At 52.6% G+C, this 6,002-nt stretch overlaps 1 protein-coding gene and 2 gene segments (V, D, J or C); all 3 read right to left on the reverse strand.

The window, feature by feature from the left end:
- Positions 1-6,002, reverse strand: part of LOC102523413 — a 442,357-nt gene that overhangs the window by 257,750 nt on the left and 178,605 nt on the right.
- Positions 1-6,002, reverse strand: part of LOC102521144 — a 383,406-nt gene that overhangs the window by 250,698 nt on the left and 126,706 nt on the right.
- The window catches only part of LOC102511799 (immunoglobulin lambda-1 light chain-like), a 401,923-nt gene that overhangs the window by 239,537 nt on the left and 156,384 nt on the right, over positions 1-6,002 (reverse strand). The gene's annotated exons all lie outside the window — the stretch shown is intronic.

Genomic DNA, 6,002 nt, shown 5'->3' on the forward strand with positions numbered 1-6,002 from the left:
ACAAACTCACTGAGGACCAGACTCCTGAGAGCCAAGCTGATTTGGTAGCTCACCTGGTCCCTGTCTCCATTCACCTGTCCATGGTCTGCTTTCCGGAATCTGTGATTCTTTTATGCTGAGTCACAGCCTATAAAATGTTTTCATTTCCAAATGGAGTCCTGGTCCATGGAAGCTGCAAAGTTGTGCATATGGAACCATTAAAGGGTACAGCTCCCTCCCAGAGTACAGTCTAGAAAAGCTAACTGGTCCACGTGTGCACCAGTGACAAGGGGACAGTGACCTCATTTGAAGGACATGTAGGCTATTGGAGGAAAGAGTTTAGATTTGGATTTTCCATGAAGAAGCAAAAAGTCATCTTTGAAAACTGGAAACTCAGCAGACATTTCAAAACTCAGGAAATGCTTTCAGAATTTTGATGGAGTGTAGCATGATTTGTGGAAATGATATTGTTCGGCAGGCATATCACTTAGTGGTTCACATGTCATATATTTCTTTCCTTTTTGTTGAAGAATAATCAGTTTACAATGTGTCAGTGTTGGGTGTACAGCATAATGTTTCAGTCATACACACATACGTGTATTTGTTTCATATTCTTTTTCACTATAGGTTACTTTAAGATATTGAATCTAGTTCCCTATGCTCTACACAAAAAAACTTGTTTATCTATTTTATAGACAGTAGTTAATGTTTGCAAATCTCAAAATCCCAATTTTTTCGTTCCTACCCTATTTCCCCCTGGAAACCATAAGTTTGTTTTCTCTGCCTGTGAGTCTCTGTTTCATAATTAAATTCATTAGTGTCTTCCTTTTCTTTTCTTTAGATTCCACATATGAGTAATATGGTATCTTTCTCTTTCTGGCTTGCTTCAGTTAGAATGATGATCTTTAGGTCCACCCAAGTTGCTGCAAGTTGGCATTTCATTCTTTTCCATGGCTGAGTAGTATTCCATTATATTGATATATCACAGCTACTTGTAATATATTTGTCATGTGTGAGGATTGTGTTCTTAATATGGAGTTTTTTTTTTCACAGTTATGTCTAATATTTCTTGTGAGGACCCTGTCTTAGAGTTCCTACAATTTTTCTGTATTATAAACAAAAATGACCACACCTGGGTTCTCTTGCTCATTGTTTCAGTTCAGTAGAAAGGCCATGTGTGCCTGTTGAATGTAGAAGCCATCAGGTCTTCACCATATCCTATGTCCAAATTTGCTTCAATTGTGCAAAAGCTCCATGATCATCTGAACTCACAGGTGTCTCAGTAAGTGTCCGGTAACCAGGACCACCTGCTTCTCCTCTGACAACAAAAAAATCCTCCTTCAGCTCAAGACAACTCTGCATTAAAGCACTCAATGACTCCTCGCTGCTGTTTGCATGAAATCCCAACCCCTCAGCCCCACAAGCTTCCTTCCTGATCTGGCCCCACACCCTCCACACCCACCCACAGCCCCTCCCCTAGCTCTGGGCCTCCTCCCTCCCTCCTCTGTCAGTGACACCTGGGCTCTTGCCCTTTCCCAGCATCACACCAGCCCCCTCTGTCTGCTGGGAGATCATGGGCTTCAACTTGAGATCAAGGTGGAAACACATTTAGGCAACTTTGGTGATCTGTTAACCCAGGGCAGACACACATCACAGCACACAGGGGTGGAGGTTTTCTTATTCACACGTCTGTCTTCATGGAAATCATTGACGTTACAGAAATCCATGATAATAGACTAAGGGGCCTCCCCGAACTTCATCCCCATCAGCCCTCATAAGGATGACTTCCCTCCTTCAATCTCCCCTCCTCTCACCCTCCTCCTACCCCCTCACCCATGACGTTAGCACACAGCCAAGCACCAGCATACCAGAGTCTCACTTTAGGACACGCCCATGCTCCACATTCCAAATTCCTGTGGATTCAAGCAGTCGATCCAACCGCAGTCACATGAATTAATCTGTGTGTTAATTTCCCTGGTAGGCAGCAAACTCAATGTCGTACTGACTGCCAAAGGGAAGGATACTAGGGACACTGGAGAATTTTCCAAACGAGGAGAACATTCGCTGTGGCCCGAGACCAGGCAGGTTGTGCACAGACCATCCTCACTGACAGGGGCTGAGTTTTGAAAATCCCTTGGAAGGTGGAAACTTTCAGAGGAGATCAGCAGACACCCCTGAACTGTGGGTCGGGTGATGGGATGGTTGGGGCTGGGCTGTCAGCAGGATTTTTGTGTCATTTCTCTGCCCGTGTCACTGTGGGTTACACAAAGCTGCTCCCACTGCCATGGTTTGCCCCACAGATGTATTCAGCCTCGTCTTCCTCCTGGAAGTTCTGGATGGTCAGGTATCAGTCCAAACCAGAACCTGAGCCTGAGAAACGATCAGAGACCCCACCCACTTGGATTCATCACCACTGGTGCCAACTCGCATCAGGAACTGGGGGCCATTCCCTGGGACCTGCTGGTACCAGTCCACACTATAGCCGCTGTAGCCACTGCTCAGGGTGCAGGTGAGCTTAGCCGAGGCTCACAGGGTGGCAGATGCAGAGGGCGGCTGTGTCAGCTCAGGCTGGGAGAGGGAGCCTGGAAACACAGACACCTGTTATGTCCCAAGGAAGGCCAAGGGGGGATGCTCCCTAAGGGTGGGGCAGGGGGGTGGGGAGCTGGGAGTCAGGATGCTGAGTTCGTCCGGACCTGTGCTCTGGAGGTGGAGGGGCAGGAGCTGGAACAGAGTCCAGGCCATGGTACAGATGCACCCGAGCTCTGCAGAGGCTGCCATTGCCCGGCTCTCTTATCCCCTCATCCCAGGACCAAGGACCCTTCAAGCAAAATATCTCCCATCCTGGGGCCAGCCCAGCAAGTCCCGGGGCCCTAGGTGTCCCTCATATCTAGTGTCATGTCTTGTTAGGGTGGCCCAGCTGGACTGGCCTGAGGCATGTCAGGGTCCCTGAGAGGATACCACCTGGTCCCCAGGGACCCTGAGAAGAGGCCTGGGACAGGCTTCTGGTGAGATGTGTCTGGCTGAGAGCCCCCAGTGTCTCCTGTGCTCACTGCATAAAATCAATGGTACAAGAGGTGAAGACAGACAGTTCAGCTGGGACCTTCCTTCCCAGGTCCTTAGAAAGCTGGGGTTCACTTCCCACGAGACTCCTCACCTGATGGGCCAAGAGTATGAGTGGGGGGTGTCTGGGGAGATCCATTAGCTTCTAGAGGGACTCACTGGATCCCCTGGGAAATGGGGTGACCCAGGGAGGGAGCACGGAGGATTTAGCAGGTGTAAAATCTGACTGTCCAGAGACATGAGGCCTCTATGGTAGGAAGGGATCTGAGAGGTTCAAGGTGGAGGAAGAGAGAGTGAGTGTCCGGTTCCTGGAAGATCTGGCAACAGGTCACCAGCTTCTGACAGTGACCTTAGGAATGACCGGGAGGTCACAGGGTGGAGCGTTGTAGGAAGAGGGGGAGCCTGGGTTTGGGAGGAAAGACATGATTCAGAGGACAGGGGAGCAGGGGGAGCTCATTGAAAAGACAGAGGAGAAGCCAGGGAGGCTGAGAGGAGCAGGAGGGGGCGGGGCTGGCCCCGGGAGCCCCTCCCCCCTGCTCCTGGGGAAGGGGGTTGGGGCCCAATGGGGACAGAAGCCCACACACCATTCACTACTGGGTCCTCGCCCCAGGTGGCAGCTCCATACACAGGCAGTGCCTGCGGAGGTCGGAGCTCGGACTTTGTCCCCTGAGAGGAAGCACCTGCTCCCACATCCAGCTCTGGCCAGTGAGCCAGGATGCAGGGCCCTGTCACTGGGCGCCTACGTGGGTCAGGCTTGGCGGGTTCTGAGCGGACGCACAGCGCCCCCTGGCGACGCTAGCGGAATGTTCACGGTGCTGGAAATGATGCAGAAGGGATGGCAGCCCTTTTTTCCTTCCTAGTAATCATCAATCACTCAATAATCAAACAAGGAAATAAAATAATAATGCGCAATACATGTCTTTGAGTCCCTGATAGGTTTCTTTTTTATTTTCCTCTGTTGTATTTCAGAGCTGTTTTCCCATCCACTTTATTCTCCTGGTTCTATTTCTACCTCGGTTCACCTCGGGCTCCGTTTGTTCCCAGTGTCTGTACCTGCTCATCCGGGGGTCTGATGTTGTTTCGTAAACATATGTCATCATTGAGTCATCTCAGTATTGGTGCCAACGGACTCCGTTTTCACATGGAAATTTATTTTCACAGTTGTTGATATGACAAGTGACATTTTTACTGGAATCTTGACTTTGGGGAGGTGACATCAAGAAACTGAGTCCCTTTTAGTCATCATTGGTCAGGGATCATCCTGCAGCAGAAGGTCAGGGGTGTGTTCACTGCCACTGTCCCAGCAAAGGGGGGCCCTGACCCCACTGCTCTTTGCTGCTGACTCCATCCTAGGGACCGTGGGGCAGCTACGTCACCAACTAGTTCGCATCCTGGGGGCGTGGGGACCAGCACCCTGCTGCACCTGCTGACCCCAGGGAGGGAAGCCGGGCTGAGAGGGGCTGTTTTGCTGCAGTGGGCTGGTGCTGGGCCCCCTGGGCTCCATGGCCTCAGGGCCACCAGAGAGGGAGGGGCACCGCAGTGTCCATCCTTGCCCCAAACCAGGCTCAGTCCTGTTAACCCATGCAGGGTCAGGGCTCAGTCCTCTCTGGCCCCAAAGTCCCCAGCAGGGGACAGAAGTGCAGACTAGACTGCCTTGTCTCCCTTGTTCAGTCTCACACTGAGGGATGGGAAGATAGCCCAGCTCCCCTTGGGCTGCCAGAAAACTGGGTGCAGAACTGTACAGCTGACCGCACTGATGGCCCGCCTCGCTCAGGTTGGATGTTCTAATGGGATGGAGGCTCCTCATCCTGGACCCGCAGACACTCCCCAAGGGGCTACAAGGCCTGACACACACTTCTCAGAGGGTGGATGGGACCCCAGGTCCCTGCCCAGCTCTGCTGGGAGCCCTGCTGAGGGCGCAGTGCATGGAGATTTATTGTCCAGCCTGAGATCAGCAAGGTCAACAGGGAAGGTCGTCTTGATGGTGCTGGATTTCTGAGTCTCACGACTGCTGGACAGAATTTGGAGCTGAGCCTGGTCACCGTCATATTGGGGGGAAGGGAGAGCCCTAGGAGCGATGGGTACACTCTAGGAGAGGGTAGAGGGGTCACTAGGCCTGGAACCCCTGGGCAGGAGATGGGGGCACGATGTAAACTCCCACTGTGGGACTGACATTTTACCCTCTCTCTTCCTCTCCTGCCCCTCAGGGCGGAGCCCATTAAGCTCCAGGGGAGGTTTTGTTAGCACTTCCCCATGAGGTTACATCACTGTGTCAAGGTAACTACCAGGGTACAGAGCACAGTAATAGTCGGCCTCATCCTCAGGCTGGGCCCCCGTGATGGTGAGGGTGGCTTTGTTTCCAGAGATGGTTCCAGCGAAGCGACTGGGGATCCCAGAGGGGCGGCTGCTTGTGCTGTAGATAAGAGTGCGGGGCACCTGGCCTGGTGTCTGCTGGATCCAACCAGGGTAATTACTGGAACTGACAGACCCAGAACTGAGGCCGCAGGTGAGTGTGACCGTCCCTCCTGGAGACACTGACAGGGACGGCTCCTGGGTCACCACAGTCTGAGAAACCACCCCTGAAAGCGACAAGCGAGAGACAAACGTGGTTATGCAGACCAGGGTCCTCCCGACACCTGGGTATAGACATCCCCCTAGGACACAGAGTCCCAGCCCCTGACCTGAGCCATGAGCGAGGAGCCCGAGCAGAAACACCGTCCAGGCCATGGTGGGGATGCTCCCGGGATGCTCTCACTTCTCAACTTCCTGGGCTGCACTGTGGGGTCCTTGGGCCTTTTCATGACTCCCGGACCCACTGGGAGGACAAGGGGTTTCATGCAAATCAGCCTCCTCCCTCTCCCTGCCCAGTTTCACCTTATGTCCCCTGGGGGAGGTCTGGAGGGAGCAGATGCAGGGATGTCATCCTGACCCAGGAAGGCACAGTGATGAGGCACTGAGTGATG

This window comes from Camelus ferus, chromosome 32, assembly GCF_009834535.1.
Source record: "Camelus ferus isolate YT-003-E chromosome 32, BCGSAC_Cfer_1.0, whole genome shotgun sequence".
In the NCBI taxonomy this organism is placed as follows: Eukaryota; Metazoa; Chordata; class Mammalia; order Artiodactyla; family Camelidae; genus Camelus; species Camelus ferus.